The sequence below is a fragment of the Ranitomeya variabilis genome, chromosome 4, assembly GCF_051348905.1.
Source record: "Ranitomeya variabilis isolate aRanVar5 chromosome 4, aRanVar5.hap1, whole genome shotgun sequence".
Lineage (NCBI taxonomy): Eukaryota > Metazoa > Chordata > Amphibia > Anura > Dendrobatidae > Ranitomeya > Ranitomeya variabilis.
Genome location: NC_135235.1, coordinates 670,806,783 through 670,833,851, shown reverse-complemented (window position 1 = coordinate 670,833,851; position 27,069 = coordinate 670,806,783). Strand labels below are relative to the sequence as shown.

General features: G+C 46.7%; 1 protein-coding gene across 1 annotated transcript in view; it reads right to left on the bottom strand.

The window, feature by feature from the left end:
- Window positions 1–27,069, bottom strand: part of LOC143766286 (uncharacterized) — a 195,283-nt gene that overhangs the window by 91,706 nt on the left and 76,508 nt on the right. The window lies entirely within an intron of this gene.

Genomic DNA, 27,069 nt, shown 5'->3' with positions numbered 1-27,069 from the left:
ACCAGAGCTGAACGGCAAGAACACAGACGTCAGAATGGGCTGTGTTTTTACTGTGGTGACTCCTCTCATGCTTATCTCTGATTGTCCTAAGCGCACTAAGAGGTTCGCTAGGTCTGTCACCATTAGTACTTTGCAGCCTAAATTTCTCTTATCTGTTACTCTGATTTGCTCACTGTCGTCCTACTCTGTTATGGCATTTGTGGATTCAGGCGCTGCCCTGAACTTGATGGACTTGGAGTTTGCCAGGCGCTGTGGTTTTTCCTTGGAGCCTTTGCAGAGTCCTATTCCCTTAAGGGGGATTGATGCTACGCCATTGGCCAAGAATAAACCTCAGTACTGGACTCAGCTGACCATGTACATGGCTCCCGCACATCAGGAAAATATCCGCTTTTTGGTGTTGCATAATTTGCATGATGTTGTCGTGTTGGGTTTGCCATGGTTACAGGTTCATAATCCAGTACTGGATTGGAAATCAATGTCTGTGTCTAGCTGGGGTTGTCAAGGGATACATGGTGATGTTCCTTTGATGTCAATTTCTTCTTCCACTCCTTCTGAAGTCCCTGAGTTTTTGTCGGATTACCAGGATGTATTTGATGAGCCCAAGTCCAGTGCCCTACCTCCTCATAGGGACTGTGATTGCGCTATTAATTTGATTCCTGGTAGTAAGTTCCCTAAGGGCCGACTGTTCAATTTATCTGTGCCAGAACATGCCGCTATGCGGAGTTATGTAAAGGAGTCCTTGGAGAAAGGGCATATTCGCACGTCTTCGTCGCCGTTGGGAGCAGGGTTCTTATTTGTGGCCAAGAAGGATGGCTCTCTGAGACCCTGTATAGATTACCGCCTTCTCAATAAAATCACGGTAAAATTTCAGTACCCTTTGCCTCTGTTGTCTGATTTGTTTGCTCGGATTAAGGGGGCTAGTTGGTTTACCAAGATTGACCTTCAAGGGGCGTATAATCTTGTGCGTATTAAACAGGGCGATGAATGGAAAACAGTATTTAATACGCCCGAGGGCCATTTTGAGTACCTGGTGATGCCATTCGGGCTTTCTAATGCTCCATCTGTGTTTCAGTCCTTTATGCACGACATCTTCTGGAAGTGTCTGGATAGGTTCATGATCGTATATTTGGATGATATTTTGGTCTTTTCGGATGATTGGGAGTCTCATGTAAGGCAGGTCAGGATGGTGTTCCAGGTCCTTCGTGCTAATGCGTTGTTTGTGAAGGGCTCTAAATGCCTCTTTGGAGTTCAGAAGGTTTCCTTTTTGGGCTTCTTTTTTTCCCCTTCTACTATCGAGATGGATCCTGTCAAAGTTCAGGCCATTTATGATTGGACTCAACCTACATCTGTGAAGAGTCTTCAGAAGTTCCTGGGCTTTGCTAATTTTTACCGTCGCTTCATCGCTAATTTTTCTAGTGTGGTTAAACCTTTGACTGATTTGACGAAGAAAGGCGCTGATGTGGTGAATTGGTCCCCTGCGGCCGTTGAGGCCTTTCAGGAGCTTAAACGTCGTTTTACTTCGGCCCCTGTGTTGCGTCAGCCAGATGTTTTGCTCCCTTTTCAGGTCGAGGTTGATGCTTCTGAGATTGGGGCAGGGGCTGTTTGGTCTCAGAGAAGTTCTGATGGCTCCTTGATGAAGCCGTGTGCTTTCTTTTCTAGAAAGTTTTCGCCTGCCGAGCGTAATTATGATGTCGGCAATCGGGAGTTGTTGGCTATGAAGTGGGCATTTGAGGAGTGGCGAGATTGGCTTGAGGGAGCCAAACATCGCGTGGTGGTCCTGACTGATCACAAGAATCTGACTTACCTCGAGTCCGCCAAGCGGTTGAACCCTAGACAGGCTCGATGGTCACTGTTTTTCTCCCGTTTCGACTTTGTGGTCTCATACCTTCCGGGATCTAAGAATGTGAAGGCTGATGCCCTTTCTAGGAGTTTTTTGCCTGATTCTCCAGGAGTCCCTGAGCCGGCTGGTATTCTTAAAGAAGGGGTGATTCTGTCTGCCATCTCCCCTGATTTGCGGCGGGTGCTGCAGGAGTTTCAGGCTGATAAACCTGACCGCTGCCCAGTGGAGAAACTGTTTGTCCCTGATAGATGGACTAGTAGGGTTATTTCTGAGGTTCATTGTTCAGTGTTGGCTGGTCATCCTGGGATTTTTGGTACCAGAGATTTGGTTGCCAGGTCCTTTTGGTGGCCTTCCTTGTCACGGGATGTGCGTTCTTTTGTGCAGTCCTGTGGGACTTGTGCTCGGGCCAAACCTTGCTGTTCTCGGGCCAGTGGGTTGCTTTTGCCTTTGCCTGTCCCGAAGAGGCCCTAGACACATATTTCCATGGATTTTATTTCTGATCTTCCTGTCTCTCAAAGGATGTCTGTCATCTGGGTGGTTTGTGATCGGTTTTCTAAGATGGTCCATTTGGTACCCTTGCCTAAATTGCCTTCCTCCTCTGATTTGGTTCCATTATTTTTTCAGCATGTGGTTCGTTTGCATGGCATTCCGGAGAACATTGTGTCGGACAGAGGTTCCCAATTTGTTTCTAGGTTTTGGCGGTCCTTTTGTGCTAAGATGGGCATTGATTTTTCTTTTTCTTCAGTGTTCCATCCTCAGACAAATGGCCAAACCGAACGAACCAATCAGACCTTGGAAACCTATCTGAGATGCTTTGTTTCTGCTGATCAGGATGATTGGGTGACCTTCTTGCCATTGGCCGAGTTCGCCCTTAATAATCGGGCTAGTTCTGCAACTTTGCTTTCGCCTTTTTTTGTAATTCTGGTTTTCATCCTCGTTTTTCTTCAGGGCAGGTTGAGTCTTCTGACTGTCCTGGTGTGGATTCTGTGGTGGACAGGTTGCAACAAATTTGGACTCACGTGGTGGACAATTTGACGTTGTCTCAGGAGAAGGCGCAACGTTTTGCTAACCGCCGTCGCTGTGTTGGTCCCCGACTTCGTGTTGGGGATTTGGTTTGGTTGTCTTCTCATTATGTTCCTATGAAGGTTTCTTCTCCTAAGTTCAAGCCTCGTTTCATTGGTCCTTATAAGATTTCTGAAATTATCAATCCTGTGTCGTTTCGTTTGGCCCTTCCAACTACTTTTGCCATCCATAATGTGTTCCATAGGTCGTTGTTGCGGAGATATGTGGCGCCTATGGTTCCTTCCGTTGATCCTCCTGCTCCGGTGTTGGTTGAGGGGGAGTTGGAGTATGTGGTGGAGAAGATTTTAGATTCTCGTATTTCGAGACGGAAGCTTCAGTACCTGGTTAAATGGAAGGGCTATGGTCAGGAGGATAATTCCTGGGTTGTTGCCTCCGATGTCCATGCTGCCAATTTGGTTCGTGCCTTTCATTTGGCTCATCCTGATCGGCCTGGGGGCTCTGGTGAGGGTTCAGTGACCCCTCCTCAAGGGGGGGTACTGTTGTAAATTCCGTTCTCGGGCTCCCTCCTGTGGTCGTGAATGGTACTTTGGTGAGTTCTGTCCTTGGACACCTCTGGTGGCTTTGAGTGGAACTGCTGATCTTTGAGGTTGGCTTTCTCAGCTGCCCTCGTTTATTGCTTCTGCTCGCTTCCCTATTTAACTCTGCCCAGGTCGTTAGTTCATGCCAGCTGTCAATGTCTCAGTACTGGTTCAGATCTCTCTTGGAATTCTCAGAAGACCTGACTACTCCAGCAGAAGCTAAGTCCTTGCTAGTTATTTGCTGTTCATTGGTTTGTGAATATATTTTTCAGTACATGCTATGTTTCAGTCCAGCCTGCTATTATGATATTTCCTTGCTAGCTGGAAGCTCTGGGGGTGCAGAGCTGCACCTCCACACCGTGAGTCGGTGTGGAGGTCTTTTTGCACACTCTGTGTGGTTTTTGTAGTTTTTTATACTGACCGCATAGTTTTCTTTCCTATCCTCTGTCTTTCTAGAGAAGATTCGGCCTCCTTTGCTAAAATCTGTTTCATTCCTGTGTTTGTCACTTCCCTTTTAACTCACAGTTAATATTTGTGGGGGGCTACCTTTACTTTGGGGAATTTCTCTGATGCAAGGTAGGCTACTATTTCTATCTTTAGGGGTAGTTACCTCTTAGGCTGTGAAGAGGCGTCTAGGGATCTAGGGAGAGTTAGGTACACTCCACGGCTATTTCTAGTGTGTGTGATAGGATTAGGGATTGCGGTCAGTAGAGTTACCACTTCCTCAGAGCTTGTCCCAGGTTTTCTGTTTTAACCATCAGGTCACTTCGGGTGCTCCTAACCACCAGGTCATAACACAGATGCACCCCAAGGTGAATGGTATGCAAAAATGTTGGACTCATCACCCTTCACCTCAGACTGCATTGTCCTAACATTTGTTAACATAGCCTCCACAACATCTTCAATAGATTCTGCATTCGGCAAAACTCCAAGGGCACCTTTTTCACAAATTGTTCCATCATAGCAAATTTATCACCCTGATCCATAGTATCTAAGGACTTATCAAACACAACGCACCAATCAGCAACCCATTTATCTGCTTCTATTCTGAGATCATTCCCCTTCTTAATTTTAAAGGAATCTAACAATGCTGGAGAAGGCTTCCTCCCCCTAACTTCTTTGAAATCACACACTTCAGTCTCCCCTGGGATTCTGTTAGATCATATTGAATCCGTCTTGCTTGCTGGGCTTTAAGATGGGACATGAACTCAGGGGGAACAAAAGACAAGAAATAACGGGAAGCATCTTCCTTAGATTTAATCTGAAATTTATCCAGCCATGATTCAAAACCAAGAACATTACAAAACACTCCCTTACTTTCCTCCCAATTAGGCAAATTTTTAACAAATTTAAGATGGACCAGGGACATTTGGCCGGGGCTGTTCTAGGGGTAAAGGCAGCATGGAGGTGGAAACATTATGTTTTGGGGGTGTTTCTCTAAGGGCACAGGACTACTTTACCGCATCAATGGGAGAATGGATGGAGCCATGTACCAAAATTCCTCCTGACATGTTCGCAAACCTCATCATCAACTACAAAAATGTCTGACTGCTGTTCTTGTCAACAAGGGTTTTGCCACCAAGTATTAAGTCTTGTTTGCCAGAAGGATCAAATACTTATTTATCACTGCAAAATGCAAATAAATTGATATAATTTATACAATGTGATTTTCTGGATTTTATTTTTGATATTCTATCTCTCAATGTTACAATTAACCTACCCTTAAAATTATAGGCTCTTCATGTCTTTGTCAGTGGGCAAACTTACAAAATCAGCAAGGGATCAAATACCTATTTCCCCCACTGTATGTCCTGGGTAAAATCAGCCATCCAGTACGAGACATCCAGCAGCATGGAGGAGCTTGTAAAGCATCAGGTCCAGGTTCAACAGCACCAACAGCTGGCCAGTAAACAGCAGCAAATGGCGCAACAGAAGATGAATAAACTGTTGGTACAGCATATCCAGCAGCAGCAGCGACAGCAACAGGAGAAATCAAACAACTTGCAGAGGTGGTTCATGGGAGGCCGGCGGTCTCCTCCCCAACTCCAGGTGATGACTTGCATGTCCAGAAAGCCAGAGCAGTAGGAGGAGGTGCTTGTGCCATGTTTGACAGGCGAACCCCAAAAAGCGTATTATGACTTACCACTACAGGATTCCAAAGAATACACTAAATTAAAGACCAAAATCTTGGCATGCTTGGGAGTAATGATGTCCATTAGAGCTGAGCGAGTCGACTGCTGAGCGACAAACCCCCTTGTTTAATTTGTTGCACCTAGTCCAAAAGTGGTTGCAACCAGAGACATCCACTCCTGCCCAGATGGTCGAGTGTGTGGGGATGGACAGGTTCATCCATTCCCTTCCCAGGTCTATACAGACCTGGGTTGCCCAGGGCAACCCTCGGAATGTGGACAACCTGGTGTTATGATCCTTAGTGGTTGAGGATCACAAATTACTCCAGCAAGGTGACTAAACATAGGACAAGCTCTAGGGAGGTGGAAAACTGGACTGACCGCAAAACTGAACCTATCCAACCACACTAGAGGCAGCCGGTGAACGTGTCTAAAATCCTAGACGTCTCGAGCCAGCCTGAGGAACTAACTACCCCTAGAGAGAAAGAAAGACCGCTCTTGCCTCCAGAGAAATAATCCCCAAAAGATATAGAAGCCCCCAACAGATAATAACGGTGAGGTAAGAGGAAGGCACATACACAGGGGTGAAAGCAGATTCAGCAAAAGAGGCCCACTAATTCTAGATAGCAGAAAATAGAAAAGGGGTCTATGCGGTCAGTAAAAAAACCTTACAAAATATCCACACTGAGATTTCAAGAACCCCCACACCAACTAACGGTGTGAGGGGAGAAACTCAGTCCCCTAGAGCAACCAGCAAGTAAGAAATCACATTTTAACAAGCTGGACAAAAAACATGATGAACGCTGATAATCAGAAACTGAACAAACAAAAACTTAGCTTGTCTTGGAGAGACTGGGAGCAAGGTAGTCACCAGGAATCTGAAGAGCACTGAATACATTGATAGCAGGCAAGGAACTGAGTATCCAGGTGAGCTAAATAGGAAACCAACCAAGGATAAGGAACCAGGTGATGAAGCCAACCTGCAGAAAGACAACACTACACAGTACCGCTTGTGACCACTAGAGGGAGCCCAAAAATAGAGTTCACAACAGTACCCCCCCTTGAGGAGGGGTCACCGAACCCTCATCAAGACCCCCAGGGCGATCAGGACGAGCTGCGTGGAAGGCACGAACCAAATCGGCCGCATGAACATCAGAGGCGACAACCCAGGAATTATCCTCCTGACCATAGCCCTTCCACTTAACCAGATACTGAAGTCTCCGTCTAGAGATACGAGAATCCAAAATCTTCTCCACCACATACTCCAATTCGCCCTCGACCAGCACCGGAGCAGGAGGCTCAACAGAAGGAACCACAGGTACCACATACCTCCGCAACAAAGACCTATGGAACACATTATGGATGGCAAACGATGCCGGGAGATCCAAACGAAAAGACACCGGGTTAAGGATTTCCAAGATCTTATAAGGACCGATGAAGCGAGGCTTAAACTTAGGAGATGAAACCTTCATAGGAACATACCGAGAAGACAGCCACACCAAATCCCCAACACGAAGTCGGGGACCCAAACCGCGGCGGCGGTTGGCAAAGCGCTGAGCCCTCTCCTGTGACAATTTCAGATTGTCCACCACATGGCTCCAAATCTGCTGCAACCTATCCACCACAGAATCCACCCCAGGACAGTCAGAAGACTCAACCTGACCCAAGGAAAAACGAGGATGGAAACCAGAATTGCAGAAAAAAGGCGAAACCAAGGTAGCAGAACTAGCCCGATTATTAAGGGCAAACTCGGCCAATGGCAAAAAAGTAACCCAATCATCCTGATCAGCAGAAACAAAACATCTCAAATAAGTCTCCAACGTCTGATTAGTTCGCTCGGTTTGGCCATTAGTCTGAGGATGGAAGGCCGACGAAAAAGACAAATCAATGCCCATCTTAGCACAAAAAGTTCGCCAAATCCTGGACACAAACTGGGATCCTCTATCAGACACAATATTTTCAGGAATGCCGTGCAAGCGAACCACATTCTGAAAAAATAGAGGAACCAAATCGGAGGAGGAAGGCAGCTTAGGCAAGGGCACCAAATGGACCATCTTGGAAAAATGATCACACACCACCCAGATGACAGACATTTTCTGAGATACTGGCAGATCCAAACTAAAATCCATGGAAATGTGCGTCCAAGGCCTTTTCGGGACAGGCAAAGGCAAAAGCAAACCGCTGGCACGAGAACAGCAAGGCTTAGCCCGAGCACAAATCCCACAAGACTGCACAAAGGAACGCACATCCCGCGACAAGGAAGGCCACCAGAAGGACCTAGCCACCAAATCTCTGGTACCAAAAATCCCAGGATGACCCGCCAACACCGAAGAATGAACCTCGGAAATAACTCTGCTGGTCCATCTGTCCGGGACAAACAGTCTCTCTGGTGGACAACGGTCAGGTCTATCCGCCTGAAATTTCTGCAGCACTCGTCGCAAATCTGGAGAAATGGCAGACAAAATCACTCCCTCTCTGAGAATACCAGCCGGCTCAGAAACTCCCGGAGAGTCAGGCACAAAACTCCTAGAAAGTGCATCAGCTTTCACGTTCTTCGAACCAGGCAGGTACGAGACCACTAAGTTGAAACGGGAGAAAAACAACGACCAACGAGCCTGTCTAGGATTCAGGCGCTTGGCAGACTCGAGGTAAATCAGATTTTTGTGATCAGTCAGGACCACCACATGATGTTTAGCTCCTTCGAGCCAATGTCGCCACTCCTCAAATGCCCACTTCATAGCCAACAACTCCCGATTACCAACATCATAATTTCGCTCGGCAGGCGAAAACTTTCTTGAAAAGAAAGCACACGGCTTCATCACAGAGCCCTCAGAGCTTCTCTGCGACAAAACAGCCCCTGCTCCAATCTCGGAAGCATCAACCTCGACCTGGAAGGGGAGAGAGACATCTGGCTGACATAAGACTGGAGCTGAAGAAAACCGGTGCTTAAGCTCCCGAAAGGCCTCCACGGCCGCAGGAGACCAATTAGTCACATCAGAGCCCTTCTTGGTCAAATCCATCAAAGGTTTAACCACACCAGAAAAATTAGCGATGAAACGACAGTAAAAATTAGCAAAACCCAAGAACTTCTGAAGACTCTTAACAGACGTGGGCTGAGTCCAGTCATGAATAGCCTGGACCTTGACTGGGTCCATCTCCACAGTAGAAGGAGAAAAAATAAAACCCAAAAAAGAGACCTTCTGTACTCCGGAGAGGCATTTTGAGCCCTTCACAAATAAAGCATTAGCACGCAGGACCTGAAACACCATCCTGACCTGCTTCACATGGGACTCCCAATCATCAGAAAAAAACAAAATGTCATCCAGATAAACAATCATAAATTTATCCAGATATTCTCGGAAAATGTCATGCATGAAGGACTGAAACACAGAAGGAGCATTAGAGAGTCCAAAAGGCATCACCAAGTACTCAAAATGGCCTTCGGGCGTATTAAATGCTGTTTTCCATTCATCTCCCTGCTTAATGCGCACAAGATTATACGCACCACGGAGATCTATCTTGGTGAACCAACTGGCACCCTTAATCCGAGCAAACAAATCAGACAATAGTGGCAAAGGATACTGAAATTTGACTGTGATTTTATTCAGAAGGCGATAATCTATACACGGTCTCAAAGAACCGTCCTTCTTGGCCACAAAAAAGAATCCTGCACCAAGAGGGGAAGAGGATGGGCGAATATGTCCCTTCTCCAAAGACTCCTTTATATAACTCCGCATCGCGGCATGCTCTGGTATAGACAAATTAAAAAGTCGTCCCTTAGGGAATTTACTACCAGGAATTAAATTTATAGCACAGTCACAATCCCTATGAGGGGGCAGGACACTGGACCTGGGCTCATCAAATACATCCTGGTAGTCAGACAAAAACTCAGGGACCACAGAAGGAGTGGAAGAAGCAATAGACACCAATGGAGTATCGCCATGAATTCCCTGACAACCCCAACTAGACACAGACATAGCTTTCCAATCTAAAACTGGATTATGAGCCTGCAGCCATGGCAGACCCAAAACGACAACATCATGTAAATTATGCAGAACAAGAAAGCGAATCACCTCCTGATGAACGGGAGTCATGCACATGGTCATTTGCGTCCAATACTGAGGTTTATTCTCAGCCAATGGCTTAGCATCAATTCCCCTCAGAGGAATAGGAAATTCCAAAGGCTCCAGGACAAAACCACAGCGCCTGGCAAATGACAAATCCATCAGATTCAGGGCAGCACCCGAATCCACAAAGGCCATAACCGAGTAGGACGACAAAGAACAAATCAAAGTAACAGACAAAATAAATTTAGGCTGTAAAGTACCAATGGTGACAGGTTTAGCAACCTTTTTTAAGCGTTTAGAGCATGCTGAGATAACATGAGCAGAATCACCACAGTAAAAGCACAACCCATTTTGACGTCTATGACTTTGTCGCTCAATTCTGGTCAGAGTTCGATCACATTGCATAGACTCAGGTCCCTGTTCAGAAAATACCGCCAAAGGATGAGCAGATTTGCGCTCCCGCAAACGCCGATCAACCTGAATGGCCAAAGCCATAGAATCACTCAGACTTGTAGGGGTGGGGAACCCCACCATAACATCCTTAATGGCTTCAGAAAGACCTTCTCTGAAATTTGCAGCCAGGGCACACTCATTCCATCGGGTAAGCACTGACCATTTCCGAAATTTTTGACAATACACCTCTGCTTCATCCTGCCCTTGAGAGAGGGCCAGCAACGCTTTTTCTGCCTGATTCTCAAGATTAGGCTCCTCATAAAGCAATCCAAGAGCCAGAAAAAACGCATCCACATTAAGCAATGCAGGATCTCCTGGCGCCAGAGAGAAAGCCCAATCCTGCGGGTCGCCACGCAACAAGGAGATAACAATTTTTACTTGCTGAGCGGAATCACCAGAGGAACGAGGTCTCAGAGATAGAAATAACTTACAATTATTCTTAAAATTCTGAAACCTAGATCTATCTCCAGAAAACAACTCAGGAATGGGTATCTTTGGTTCTGACATAGGGATATGAATAACAAAATCCTGAATACTTTGTACCCGTGCAGCAAGATGATCCACACTAGAAGTCAGAGTCTGAACATCCATGTCTGCAGCTGAGCTCAAAACCACTCAGAGTTCAAGGGGATGAAAGAAGCTAGACAGACTGCAGCACAAAAAAAAATATATATATATATCTATACTCAGGTCTTCTTTTAATCCCACTTCTGCGATGCATAAAACACTTTTTGGCCTGCTATACTGTTATGATCCTTAGTGGTTGCGGATCACAAATTACTCCAGCAAGGTGACTAAACATAGGACAAGCTCTAGGGAGGTGGAAAACTGGACTGACCGCAAAACTGAACCTATCCAACCACACTAGAGGCAGCCGGTGAACGTGTCTAAAATCCTAGACGTCTCGAGCCAGCCTGAGGAACTAACTACCCCTAGAGAGAAAGAAAGACCGCTCTTGCCTCCAGAGAAATAATCCCCAAAAGATATAGAAGCCCCCAACAGATAATAACGGTGAGGTAAGAGGAAGGCACATACACAGGGGTGAAAGCAGATTCAGCAAAAGAGGCCCACTAATTCTAGATAGCAGAAAATAGAAAAGGGGTTTATGCGGTCAGTAAAAAAACCTTACAAAATATCCACACTGAGATTTCAAGAACCCCCACACCAACTAACGGTGTGAGGGGAGAAACTCAGTCCCCTAGAGCAACCAGCAAGTAAGAAATCACATTTTAACAAGCTGGACAAAAAACATGATGAACGCTGATAATCAGAAACTGAACAAACAAAAACTTAGCTTGTCTTGGAGAGACTGGGAGCAAGGTAGTCACCAGGAATCTGAAGAGCACTGAATACATTGATAGCAGGCAAGGAACTGAGTATCCAGGTGAGCTAAATAGGAAACCAACCAAGGATAAGGAACCAGGTGATGAAGCCAACCTGCAGAAAGACAACACTACACAGTACCGCTTGTGACCACTAGAGGGAGCCCCAAAATAGAGTTCACAACAGTACCCCCCCTTGAGGAGGGGTCACCGAACCCTCATCAAGACCCCCAGGGCGATCAGGACGAGCTGCGTGGAAGGCACGAACCAAATCGGCCGCATGAACATCAGAGGCGACAACCCAGGAATTATCCTCCTGACCATAGCCCTTCCACTTAACCAGATACTGAAGTCTCCGTCTAGAGATACGAGAATCCAAAATCTTCTCCACCACATACTCCAATTCGCCCTCGACCAGCACCGGAGCAGGAGGCTCAACAGAAGGAACCACAGGTACCACATACCTCCGCAACAAAGACCTATGGAACACATTATGGATGGATTAGGATTATGGATTAGGAAACCAACCAAGGATAACGAACCAGGTGATGAAGCCAACCTGCAGAAAGACAACACTACACAGTACCGCTTGTGACCACTAGAGGGAGCCCAAAAATAGAGTTCACAACACCTGGTTAGCCTGGTTGAGAGATACCAGATGGTTGAAAAATCCCTTGGGAAACCAGACATTGCCTCTTCCTCGTACTGGGATATCCAAAGGGGGGCAGGCTCACCACAGAGGATGGCTAGACCCACAAATGGGAGGCATCTTAATCCCACTGAGGGGTCCCCTAAGGCTGTTATTAATGATGTGGTTTGTTCGCTATGTCACAATCCTGGACAGCCGCCAGCTGTCATATGTCCCCTGAACCAATGGACTGCAGCCTAGGCAGGCGTTGCTCCTATTACGCCTATCCGGTCTGCAGTGTGGACTGTCAACCCAGCGAGGGGCCACAGGCGTGTACCATGTCCATCAATGGAGTACTGGTTTTTGGAATTTTGGGCTCTAATCAGTGCAAATTTGCCCCACCAGCTGATCCCGAATAAGTTTGTGGGTGTTCCCTGGATACATGAAGACGCCAAGGACTACCCTGTGGCAAGCGTGACCATGGGAACAGACTGTCATACTAAAGGTACCGTCACATTAAGCGACGCTGCAGCGATAGCGACAGCGATGCCGATCGCTGCAGCGTCGCTGTTTGGTCGCTGGAGAGCTGTCACACAGACCGCTCTCCAGCGACCGACGATGCCGAGGTCCCCGGGTAACCAGGGTAAGCATCGGGTTGCTAAGCGCAGGGCCGCGCTTAGTAACCCGATGTTTACCCTGGTTACCAGCGTAAAAGTTAAAAAAACAAACAGTACATACTCACCAGCGCGTCCCCCAGCCTCTGCTTCCTGACACTGACTGAGCTCCGGCCCTAACAGCACAGCGGTGACGTCACCGCTGTGCTTTCACTTTCAGTTTAGGGCCGGCGCTCAGTCAGTGTCAGGAAGCAGAGGCTGGGGGACGCGCTGGTGAGTATGTGCTGTTTGTTTTTTTAACTTTTACGCTGGTAACCAGGGTAAACATCGGGTTACTAAGCGCGGCCCTGCGCTTAGTAACCCGATGTTTACCCTGGTTACCAGAGTAAAATATCGCTGGTATCCTTGCTTTTGCTGTCAAACACGGCGATACACGGCGACCTAGCGACCAAATAAAGTGCAGACCTTCTAGCAGCGACCAGCAATTTCACAGCGGGATCCAGATCGCTGCTGCGTGTCAAATACAGCGATATCGCTATCCAGGTCGCTGCAACGTCACGGATCGCTGGCGATATCGCCTAGTGTGACGGTACCTTAAGTCCCATGAGGTTGGAGTAGTAAAGGACTTGATACATAATGTCATACTGGGGCAGGATTTTTCATTACTTTGGAACTTATGGCAAAAGGGGGTTACATGGAGTGGCCCAGACAAAAGCCAGGTCCCTCTGGACTAGTCTCCATCAAAAGCAAAGATGGATGAGTTTCCCCTATGTGTCCTCGCTGGAGAGGGGGACGAGACAGTGACAGGGTCCCCATCTTCCCTGAGTTCTAACTGCCCGAAGAGAACTTTAGGACTGCTCAACTGAGAGGTCTTACCTTAAAGGGGGCATTTGATAATGTTACCCCCTATCTCTCAGATAACTCTCTTCTCGACCCTCTTCAATCTGGCTTCCGCTCTTTACACTCTACTGAAACTACCCTCACTAAAGTCTCTAATGACTTACTAACAGCTAAATCTAATGGTCACTACTCCATGCTAATTCTCTTGGATCTCTCCTCCTGTGGATCATCAGCTCCTCCTCACTATGCTCCGCTCCATCGGCCTCAAGGACACCGTTCTCTCCTGGTTCTCCTCCTCTCTGACCGATCCTTCACTGTATGTTTTGCTGGTTCCTCCTAATCTCACCTTCCCCTTACTGTTAGGGTTCCTCATGGATCAGTCCTAGGCCCCCTCCTCTTTGTATACTGCCCCTATTGGACAAACAATCAGTAGATTTGGTTTCCAGTACCATCTCTATGCTGACGACACCCAATTATACACCTTTTCTCCTGTTATCACGCCGACCTTTTTAGAAAACACCAGTAATTGTCTTACCGCTGTCTCTAACATCATGTCCTCCCTCTATCTGAAACTGAACCGGTCAAAAACTGAACTCCTCGTGTTCTCTCCCTCTACTAACTTACCTTTGCCTGACATTGCCATCTCCGTTTGCGGTTCCACCATTACTCCAAAGCAACATGCCCGCTGCCTTGGGGTCATCCTTTATTCCGAGCTTTCATCCACCCCCCACATCCGATCACCGGCTAGCTCTTCTTATCTGCATCTCAAAAACATTTCTAGAATTCGCCTTTTTCTTACTTTCGACTCTGCAAAAACTCTTACTGTTTCACTTATGCATTCTCGTCTGGACTATTGTAACTCTCTACTAATCGGCCTCCCTCTTACTAAACTCTCCCCGCTCCAATCTGTCCTAAATGCTGCAGCCAGGATCATATTCCTCACCAACCGTTACACCGATGCGTCTACCTTGTGCCAGTCATTACACTGGCTACCCATCCACTCCAGAATCCAGTACAAAACTACTACCCTCATCCACAAAGCACTCCATGGCTCAGCACCACCCTACATCTCCTCTCTGGTCTCAGTCTACCACCCTACCCGTGCCCTCCGCTCCGCTAATGACCTCAGGTTAGCATCCTCAATAATCAGAACCTCCCACTCCCGTCTCCCAGACTTTACATGTGCTGCGCCGATTCATTGGAATGCACTACCTAGGTTAATACGATTAATCCCCAATCCCCACAGTTTTAAGCGTGCCCTAAAAACTCATTTGTTCAGATTTGCCTACCGTCAACGCATTAACCTAACTATCCCTGTGTGGCCTATTTAAAAAAAAAACAAAACAAAAAAAAAAAACATAATCAGGTTCCTCGCATCATGTTCTCATACACTTTATGCAGTTAATAGCACTCTGTGTCTGTACAGCTACATACTTAGGCAGTTAACTGGTTCATGCAGCTTTACATTAACACCCGAGCCTTACACTATGGCTGGTCCAAATAACTAAAGCAATTGTTACCATCCACCTATCGTGTCTCCCCTTTTCCTCATAGTTTGTAAGCTTGTGAGCAGGGCCCTCATTCCTCCTGGTATCTGTTTTGAACTGTGATTTCTGTTATGCTGTAATGTCTATTGTCTGTACAAGTCCCCTCTATAATTTGTAAAGCGCTGCGGAATATGTTGGCGCTATATATAAATAAAATTATTATGTTAAGGCCCCGTCTCACATAGCGATTTACCAACGATCACGACCAGCGATACGACCTGGCCGTGATTGTTGGTAAGTCGTTGTGTGGTCGCTGGGGAGCTGTCACACAGACAGCTCTCTCCAGCGACCAACGATCAGGGGAACGACTTCGGCATCGTTGAAACTGTCTTCAACGATGCCGAAGTCCCCCTGCAGCACCCGGGTAACCAGGGTAAACATCGGGTTACTAAGCGCAGGGCCGCGCTTAGTAACCCGATGTTTACCCTGGTTACCAAAAAAACAAACAGTACATACTCGCCTTTCGGTGTCCGTCAGGTCCCTTGCCGTCTACTTCCTGCTCTGACTGAGTGCCGCCGTACAGTGAGAGCAGAGCGCAGCGGTGACGTCACTGCTGTGCTGTGCTCTCACTGTACGGCGGCAGTCAGTCAGAGCAGGAAGCAGACGGCAAGGGACCTGACGGACATCAGATGGTGAGTATGTACTGTTTTTTTTTTTTTACATTTACGCTGGTAACCAGGGTAAACATCGGGTTACTAAGCGCGGCCCTGCGCTTAGTAACCCGATGTTTACCCTGGTTACCAGTGAAGACATCGCTGGATCGGTGTCACACACACCGATTCAGCGATGTCAGCGGGACCTCAACGACCAAAAAATGGTCCAGGCCATTCCGACACGACCAGCGATCTCACAGCAGGGGCCTGATCGCTGGTACGTGTCACACATAGCGAGATCGCTACTGAGGTCGCTGTTGCGTCACAAAACTTGTGACTCAGCAGCGATCTCGCTAGCGATCTCGCTATGTGAGACGGGGCCTTATGATATATTCACCATAAGAGGCTCTAGTGAAGACCAGGTAGTCAGTTACGCCCCCAAGGGTAAAACCCGCCAGTGGTGCAGGTCTGGTTCTGCATGATTGGGCAGCATCACCTTCTCGACATGCAATCTATCACAATATCTCTGCGTGGCACATATCAGGGATTTCGTGATACAATTTTTTTTTTTTTTTTTTTAACTCCTTGGCATCACAGCCAGATTTAATCTTTATGACTGGTTATTTCTTCTTTTTATCTACTTTCATTTTATCACGTTCTGGGAGCTCTATTTTAAGTGATGGTCACATGCAGAGTCGGACAGGGGTGTCTGGGACCCACAGGGGAAATTGAACCTAGGGGCCCAATCTACAGCTATATGCAAATATCTGTAAGCCGTTATCCCCACTATAGTGGAGAATCAACTGTAAAACACAGGCGGCTCCTACATATATACCACCATAATAACTGTGATGTATAATTACAGTAGTTTACATTAAAGGGGTTATTTTGTTAAAACAAGTCTTCACTGATCCATGGGCTCTACAGGATAGGTGATCGCTTAGGTCCGACCATTACAAATAGCACTGAATGAGGAAGTTTTATCCCTGATAAGACACTTTAAAATGTAGCAGTGGGTGGGATGTCTGACCGCAGCTCCTTTCATTCTCTTTGGGGCTTCCAGAAAAAACAAGAGCAGCGCTTGCAGCCACTGAGGGAATGAATGGATCAGTGGTCAAGTCAAACATGCCACTCCAGTTTACTTGGGATAAAAGCTCCTCATTTTGCCGATTGGGTCCAATTAGTCAGACCCCCACCAATCAATTTGTTATCATTTATCCTGTGGAGATGTGATTACTTTTTACACAGGAGAACCACTGTAAGGGAATCTCTGCTGTTGTGTACCAAGTAGTTAATCTAATGGAAATAAAGAATCTTCTCCTAATTAATATCAGAGAGAACAAATGACCGCCATACCCAACACAATCCACTATACCAAGACCCATAATACCACACCATGACCACACCACATAGTGACCGAATAATACCACATATTATCAGCATATAGCGACCAAATAATACTACATACAAGGAGAAATACCGCCACACCATAACTGGACTACATATTCCACCATAGTGACCAAATAATACCACATACAGGGAATAAATACCGCCACACCATGATCAGACCACAAATTACCACCACATAGTGATCGAATAATACCACATACAAGGGATAAATACCCCCATCCCATGGTCAGACCACAAATTACCACCACATAGTGATTAAATACTACAGTGCTGATCATGAATACAAACCACAATACTAACAACACTGTTATTACCACCAGTGACATTATACACAGGAGCTCTGTATATAGTGTACAGGTAATACAGGGATCACTAGTGACATTATACACTGGAGCACTGTATATAGCGTCATTGTACAGATAATACAGTGATCACCAGTGACATTATAAACAGGAGTTCTGTATATGGTGTCAGTGTACAGGTAATACAGTGATCACCAGTGATGTTATACACAGGAGCTCTGTATATAGTGTTAGTGTACAGCTAATACAGTGATCACAGTAACTCTGTATATATTGTCAGTGTACAGGTAATAGTGATCACCAGTGACATTATACATAGCTCTGTATATAGTGTCATTGTACAGATAATACAGTGATCACAGGTTTGTATATAGTGGTCCCTTGTTATGACACCCCCCATAAATCCATCCTGGCTCCCCCCATATATCCATTCCTCGTTACCCCCATATATCCATCCTGGTCCCTTGTCCTGGCCCTCCCCCCCATATATCCATCCTGGTCCCTTGTCCTGGCACTCCCCCCCACATATCCATCCTGGATCCCCCATATATCCATCCTGGCCCCTTGTCTTGACCCCCCCATATATCCATCCCTGTCACTAGGCCTGCTTCCCCACATATATCCATCCTGGCCTTGTCCTGCTCTGACATACATCCATCCTGGCCCCTTGTCCTGCTCCCCCCATATATCCATGCTGACCACTTGTCCTGCCCCCCATATATCCATCCTGACCACTTGTCCTGCCCCCCCACGTATAACCATCCTGGCCTTGTCCTGCTTCCCCCATATATCCATCCTGGCCCCTTGTCCTGCTCCCCCCATATATCTATCCTGGTCACTTGTCCTGCTCCCCCCACGTATAACCATCCTGGCCCCTTGTCCTGCTTCCCCCCATATATCCATCCTGGCCCCTTGTCCTGCTCCCCCCATATATCTATCCTGGTCACTTGTCCTGCTCCATCCCCCCTTATATCCATCGTGGCCCCTTGTCCTGATTACCCCCCATATATCCATCCTGGCTCCTTGTCCTGCTCCCCCTGCCCCCATATATCTATCCTAGCTCCTTGCCCTGCTCCCCCCATATATCTATCCTGGTGCCCTAAACCATGCCGCTCGCATATATAAAAAAAATAGGTATTAGACCTACCGGTAATTAGGTTTCCAGGAGTCCATCCTGACAGCACCACGGAGGATGTCCTCCTCCTTGCAGGGACAGGAAAGCACACAAGAGGTTAAAGGCCCCTCCCCACCCTCATTCCCTCAGTGTTTTAGCAAGTACCACACCATGGATGATGCAACCTAACACATTTATTAGACAATATCATTTTACGACATATGACATAATATAATCGGGGGGGAACTAACCGTGTTGTCAGAATGGATTCCTGGAAACATAATTACCGGTAGGTCCAATACCTATTTTCCAGGATGTCCCTCCTGACAGCACTATGGAGAATACCAAAGTACCTCCTCAGGGTGGGATCACAGCCTGGAGAACAATTCTCCCAAAGGCTGTTTGTTGGCCAGATAACACATCTAGTTTGTAATGTTTACAAAACGTGTCCAGCCTGGACCAGGTTGAGGCCCTACAAATTTGATTTACTAATGCCTCCACCCTCTCTGCCCAGGAGGTTGCTAAAGCTCGATTTGAGTGGGCTCTTAAACCTTCCGGGAGGCAGATGCCCCGAGACTGATTGTAATAATTATAGGGGATAAACTCAGGAGACTCTTTGCATGGAACAAGATAACTACAGGACACAGTTTTATAAGTGGTAAAGTCTATATTATCACACGGTGATTCAAACAGGTGCAGAGAGAAACTCAAGTCCACAACACTTGGTGCAAATAATAAACGCAGCTTAGCAGTCTATAGGAAACTTCAGAGAAACAAGCAATCAAGCAGAAAGTCTATGAAGTACAGTTATACTTGAGGAAACTTGACACGAATAAATCCTTCACTTAGTCCAGACACAGATAGATATGCTTGTAAGGCAGTTCAAATCATATCTTAGCTCAACCAGGGAGGCCTGGTTAATAGTCTCAGGTTATTGCAGCAGCAGCTTACATGTCCAGCAAATGCAGATAAAGTGAACACGAGCAGCAGATGAAGGAGCATTACTGGAGACTTGTATATGCAGCAGAAACTCAGAGCAGAGTAGCAGGATCACCACACAGGTTCACAGGAGCAGGTGTGTAGCCTGGGAGTAATCAGAGGTCAGGAGCTGGATGCAAGACAGAATAATCTAGCACAGACTGAAGGCTGGGGTGGAGTTTTATAGCAGGAAGACAAGTGCACATGAGACCAAAGACGCCATGTTGGAAAAGGGCAGTGATGCACAAAAGGTAAAAAATGTTCAGAGTCCTGACACTGATAGGCTACGGTAATCACTGAAGTAATCCATCTTGTGATGGTGGACTTAGAGGATTTCTTCCCTCTAATTTTCCCCCAAACAGGATGAATTGGCTATGATCCTGCCTCCAACTACGCATGGCTTCAATGTAGTCATTTGGCAGGAAGCAAGTTTTGGTAAAAAAGCAGGGTCTAACCTCATGATTATACGGTCATCCCAGATTCGGAGATATGGGTCTCGAATGGACAAGGCCTGAATTTCCCCTATACGTTTTGCCGTGGTGATAGCCACTAAAAATGCCACCTTCATTGTTCGATGAGAGATGGACATCTGTTCCCCGGAAACGAAGGGGACTGAACATAGGGACAGAAGGACTAAATTAAGATCTCAGGGGAGAACTGACTGCCTCATTGTGGGGTGCAGACGCCGAATTACCTGAGAAACCGTGGCCATGGAGTAGTCGAGAAAGGTACTTAAGGCCGAGATCTGGACTTTTAGGGTACTAGGTCTAAGTCTCTTATTAAAGCCCCTGCAGAAAAATCTAATACCCTTGGGATATCTGGTTTTCCTTCTGTCAATTCGGACCTGCCCCCCTCCAGACAGAACCTCTTCCAGATCTTGTAATATATTGTTGAAGTAACCGGTTTCCTGCTGGCCTGGATTGTGGACATGATCTCATCCGACAGCCCCCAGCCTTCAGGATGTCCCACTCAGGATCCAAGCCGAAAGATGAAACCTTCCCGGATCCTGATGGAAGATTGGACCCTGGTGGATAAGATCTTCCCTCTGCAGAAGCAGTACCGGGTGTTCTGCTGCCATAATCCCCAGGAGCGGAAAACAACTTCTTCTTGGCAAGCAAGTCACAATCAAAAGTCCTTCAGCTGTGCCCCCCATCCCCACTTGCTGGCGTTTGTGGTGATCGTGGTGCATGGAGAGGTGATCCAGGGAACGCCCTCCTTTAGGTTTGCAGGCGGAATCAACCATAGTAGTGACCTCTTGCGGATAAGGATATTTTCTTGTTGAGGGAGGACTGATGACGATCCCAGGCAGACATGACTTCCCTCTGCAAGGCTCTTGAGTGAAACTGAGCCCAGCATCCAGATATTGTATGATTATTCCCAGGTTTCTTAGAAAGGCTACCACCTCTGAGACCAGTTTGGTAAACACTCGGGGAACTGAAGCCAGACCAAATGGAAGGCACTGAAACTGAAAGTGGCAGGTCCGATCTAGCAGCCTCACCACAAATCTCAGGTGTTTCTGGGATGCTGGGTGGACCAGAACCTGATAGTAGGCTCTTTTCATGTCTAGGGTGCACATTAAGTCAGTTTTGTTTATTAGGTGGACCGTGGCGTTTAAGGGTTTTAAGTTTATAATCGTGCGAGACTCTCTGGATGGTTTTGTGATGGAAAACAGACGAGTAGTGACCCAAGCCTATTTCTGCGGAGGGGAACTGGACCTATAACCGCCGAATTCACTAGGTCCACCAAATCTGCCCACATCTGGGAGTCTGCCTTCACCGTAAGTGATGACTCTCAGGGGACTGGGGGGGGGGGTGAACTCTATCACGTAACCCTCTGATATGGTCTTTATGACCCACTGATTCGGAGAGCTCTGAGACCAGTTCTCTGAGTATTGCTTGAGTCGCCCCCCAATACAAACAGAGTCATTGTTTCATGGATCTTGCACCTCATCCGAACAGGGAACCCCTACTTTTCCCACCTCTAGAGTGGGTACTGCTGTAGGGACCCCTACGAGGCCTTCCTTGGTTCCTGTACTCTGCCTCCTAGAGGTGCCCGGCCTAAGAAAGAGCTGCTCCCTTCTACCTCTCTCTTCCGGGAACCCTTTCTTTTTGTCAGCAGCCTTCTCTAGGACATTGTCTAGTGCAGGCCTGAATACTTTCAACCCAGAAAAAGGAAGGGATCAGAGCTTGTTTTTAGAAGCACCATCCCCCAACCACATTTTCAACCAGATAGGTCTATGAGCCGAGATGGAAAGAGAGCTATTTCTGGCAGAGAATCTTACAGATTTGGCTGATGCATTGGCTAAAAAGGCAGTAGCTAACTTCATAAGAGGAAGGGAAGCTAAGATATCCTCCCTTGGAGTTTCACTAGTCAGATGCTCCTCCAGTTGCTCCATCCATAAAAACATAGCTCTAGCAACTGAAGTAGCAGCTATATTTGTTTTGATTAAAGCCACTGATGTCTCCCATGCTCGTCTTAGTAAATTATCCGCCTTTCTGTCCATAGGGTCTTTTAAGCTGGACGAATCCTCAAAGGAGATGGATGTCTTTCTGGTGACTTTAGCCATCGAAACGTCAATTTTTGGAACTTCTTCCCACACTTTGATGTCCTCTGGATCAAATGGAAGCCGTTTCTTAAATTTCCGAGATATCAGAAGTTGCTTCTCAGCATCTTCCCACTCCTCTAAGACCATAGCACGAATGTGATCGTTCACTGGGAACATCCGTTGCTTTTATGCCCTAAGGCCTCCAAACATTATGTCCTGTCTGGACTGTGGTTTTGGGGTCTCCTCCACCTACATTGTGTCCCAGACTGCTCGGACCAGGTCACCCATATCCTCAGACAAGAACAGATATCTTCTGCCTTGCTCTTGTTCTGAAACTGCTTCGCCCTCCTCCTGGTCAGACCCCCGGGAATAGGAATCTTCATCTGAACTTAGCTCCATCTCCCACCTGGCTCGCTTAGCACTTGGGCCAGGGATGGGGGGCTTTGGACGGGAAAAGTCGTACATGGAAGCCTGGACTTCTTCCCAGATAATAGACCTCATCTCAGAAAGGAGGGATGGCTGTTCGTCCCTCATGATCTTGGCCGTGCACATGTCACAGAGAGTCCTGCAACATGTGTCAGTTAGCTTTATGTGGCATACAGGGCATCTGTTTGATTTTGCTGGCACCTTCCCGGGTCGCTTGGGCACGGGTAGGGGCATTGCGGGGGATCCCTTTTTCTACATAGTGCAAGAGAAGGAACATTCAGGGCCGTGAAACGGGACAGCAGGTTGCGCACGGCGCACTTACCCCGTCCTGCTTGGCTCCTCCATGGTCAGCTTTGCCGATGCGGTCCTGAGCCCTGCGAGAAACAGGAAGGGTACCACTGCCTGTCTTTCTGCTTTAGCATTCCTTCCTTGGAACGCACACCGGCCTCTTACCTCCAGCGTTGTTGTCACCGGAAGTGTGTCGGGACTCCCATCCGCGTGACTTCCGATCTCAGCGATGCATACTGGCCGGCCTCGGAGCCTCCACTGCGGGAGGAAGCGGCTCTACCCAGGGGCATCGTCCGCACCCTGGTCTCTGTGGCTGATGGACCCCCACCCAGGAGGGTTTCAGCCCCGGGCTACTTGACAGGGAGAAGGTTTGGACCAGCCACCCGATCCCCCTGGGCTCCGTCCGGTAAGAGAAAGATCCTCTTGTGCGTCCCTCCATGCAGGGACATGAAAAACACTGAGGGAATGAGGGTGGTGAGGGGCCTTTTAACCTCTCGTTTGCTTTCCTGTCCATGCAAGGAGGAGGAGGACATCCTCCATGGTGCTGTCAGGAGGGACGTCCTGGAAAAAAAAAAGATTCATCTTACCTTCCTGCGCTCCTGGCGCCCTCCTCCTTCTCCTCTGCAGGTCTGACACGCTCATATTAAGATGGCCGCCGACCTAGCAGAGGTCAACGGCTGACTTGTGTGTGTTCGCCCGTCGTACGACAATGAAAGTCATAGGCTGGTGACAACAGGCAAACTAGTCAGTGCTCATTGGGAAGTGCGACGCGGCAGTTCAGGTAATGGACGCTGCGTACGCGCGCCCCTGCACATACTCTGCCTGTGCTTTTAAAAGCCGCAGAATTTTTTTTTCTTCCTCACGACTTCTTTCCTTCTCTATGGGATCCACTGAAAGGGCCCACCAGGGATTTCCCCAATACCCAACCAGGCCAGTCCGACCCTGGTCACATGAGATCCATTTTTCAGGATGACTAGTTTGTGTCAGTGGCATCATTTTTGTGTACATGTAACTTATTAACGCACTTTTTATTAACTATTAATGGAAAGTAATATAAAATAAAAAACACTTCTGCCAGTTTTTCTTTCTGCATCATTAATTCTGCACGTATTAGGTAAATTAGGTTACTTGCATTTTTCATTGCGTTTTCAACTGCTTTCCTTACATACGTTTCTAGCGTGTTTTTGACACTGTGGTTTTCGTCTCTCTTTGGGGTGTCATGCTTAAAATAAAGTTCCTTTGTTTTTGATACTTCCTGGTATTTGGCTTTAATAACAAATTTATCAATACAGTCATCTGCAGATTACAAGCAAGTGGAAACTCACTAAAAACATATGCGTTTTTTACCTGTAGACTTTCCACATTTAATGCAATTCTATAGGGAAAATGCGCACATAGTATTCAGCGTACTCCCCAAGACAAAGCGACATTTGATTTGAAACACACATCGTATGTCAAATTTTGATGCAGAAAAATAAAAAAAATAATAATAATAATCACAGTTGGCAAGAAATTTCTATCAATCCCATCCACTTTACTGGAAACCAAAATATTGAATTGTTTTAACACTATTTTTTATAGAGTTTACAGTGAAGTATGATTGACATCAGGAACTAGGAGGACTTGAGGAGGAGGGGTAATTGGCGGATTTACAGTTGTGCTAAAAAAATTTACATACGCTGGGAGAATTTTTGCTTTCTTGGCCTTTTTTCAAAGAATATGTATGATAACACCAAATCTTTTTCTCCACTCATGGTTAGTGGTTGGGTGAAGCCATTTATTGTCAAACTACTGTGTTTTCTCTTTTCAAATCATAATGACAACCCAAAACGTCTAAATGACCCTGATCAAAAGTTCACTTACCCTGGTGATTTTCGCCTGATAACATGCACAGAAGTTGACACAAATGGGTTTGAATGGCTACTAAAGTTAATATCCTCACCTGAGACCTGTTTGCTTGTAATCAATGGGTGTGCATAAAAGCTGAGTGAGTTTCTGGGATCCAGACAGACTCTTGCATCTTTCATCCAGCCACTGACGTTTCTGGAATGAGAGTCATGGGGAAAGCAAAAGAATTGTCAACGGATCTACGGAAAAAAAGGTAGTTGATCTGTATAAAACAAGAAAGGGGATAAAAAAAGATATCCAAGGATTGATAATGCCAGTCAGCAGCGTTCAAACTCTGATTAACAAATGGAAAATGAGGGGCTCTGTAAAAACAAAACCACAGTCAGGTAGACCAACAAAAATGTCATCCACAACTGCCAATTGTTTGGGATGCAAAGATAAACCCACAATTAACATCAGCTGAAATATAGGACTCTCTGAAAACTAGCAGTGTGGCTGTTTCAAGATGCACAATAAGGAGGCACTTGAAGAAAAATGGGCTGCATGTTCGAGTCACCAGAAGAAAGCCATTACTGCGCAAATGCCAGAAAGTATCTAGCCTACAATACACAAAACAGCACAGAGACAAGCCTCAAAACTTGGGGAAGAAGGTAATTTGGAGTGATGAGACCAAAATTGAACTTTTTGGCCACAACCATAAACGTTACATTTGGAGAAAGGTCAACAAGGCCTATGATGAAAGGAACACCATTCCTACTGTAAAGCATGGAAGTGGAATGCTGATGTTTTCAGGATGTGTGAGCTACAAAAGCACAGGAAACTTAGTCAAAGTTGAAGGAAAGATGAATGCAGCATGTTATCAGCAAATACTGGAGGCAAATTTGCACTCATAAGCCCAGAAGCTCCGCATGGGACGTACTTGGACGTTCCAACATGACAACAATCCAAAACATGGGTTGTCATTATGGTTTAAAAAGAGAAAACACAGTAGTTTGATAATAAATTGCTTCACCCAACCACTAACCATGAGTGTAAAAAAAGTTTTGGTGTTTTCATTCACATTCTCTGAAAAAAGGCAAAGAAAGCAAAAATTCTGCTGGGGTATGTAAACTTTTGAGCACAACTGTAGATGCCGACATTGAGTTGTCCCAGGCTCATACAGACGATATGGCTTAGGGTACTTTCACACTAGCGTTTTTTTGCAATACGTCGCAATGCGTCGTTTTGGCGAAAAAACGCATCCTGCAAAGTTGTCTGCAGGATGCGTTTTTTTCCCCATTGACTAACATTAGCGACGCATTGCGACGCATTGACACACGTCACAACCGTCATGCGACGGTTGCATTGTGTTGTGGCGGACCGTCGGCAGCAAAAAACGTTGCTTGTAACGTTTTTTGCTGCGTCGAGAACGTCTTTTCCGACCGCGCATGCGCGGCCGGAACTCTGCCCCCTCCTCCCCGCACCTCACAATGGGGCAGCGGATGCGCTGAAAATCAGCATCCGCTGCACCCGTTGTGCAGCGCAAACAACGCTAGCGTCGGTGCGACGGGCCGAGTACGACTCTAGTGTGAAAGTAGCCTTACACTCATTGTGAACTTGATAATGATGACAATGAAGACACTAGATGATGAATGACTAAATGTCACATTCTGGAGAGGAGACAGAATTAGCATGGTCTTTAGTCACTCTGGTGAGCATAGCAAGCTGACCTCTTTGTTGCTTGCAGGCTGACAGGTGTAACTTTAGGATCAAGCAAAGTGGTGACTATTGGCTAGCCATGTTGCAAGACCCTCACTATAAAAGCAAAATGTGAGACAAACCTGAAGTATTACCTGGATAAGCTCTATACTCAGCCTGTGGTAGATTTCACCCAACAGATACCTGCTGTTTGTATGTCTGACCTGAAGGTCCCTCACCACTTCCTGCAGAGTCAATACTCCACCACTTCTGTCAGAGACACAAGTAGTCACAGCAGTAGTGAACATAAATTTATGGGCCAGATATTTTATCATCAGCTGTGCCAACCTGACGCACATCAGTAAAAGCAGATGCATCCCCTCACCAGCCAGGACCAGCCATATAGATCTCGACTGCGTCGTTTCTTGAGATCTGATCCAATGAACTTCTACATGAAACAATTGGAACAGTAGCAGGATTTTGCCCAGTTTGCCATTAGTCTACTTGCTGCTTGTCCAGCCTCAGAGAGGATAATAAGTGCAGCAGATGGCAATGTCACACTGAGGCAGACAAGACTGTCCTCCACAGGTGTGGAAAACGGTACATCTATGTTCGCACACCTACAGTTTGTTCCACTCACTTACTGGAGGTGGATTCATGAAGTCGCATGTCAAGGTGGGCACACGGACACAAAATGTTGGCAGTCAGCTGGAGGGCACAGGGTAGACCATGGAGCCAGAACAGAGTGAAACGGCTAGTCCAAAGTAGCACACAGGCAGGCAGAAGAACCACTATGCACAATATGAACAATGACAGTTCATATGCTTATTGCAACCAAAGCGTTAAT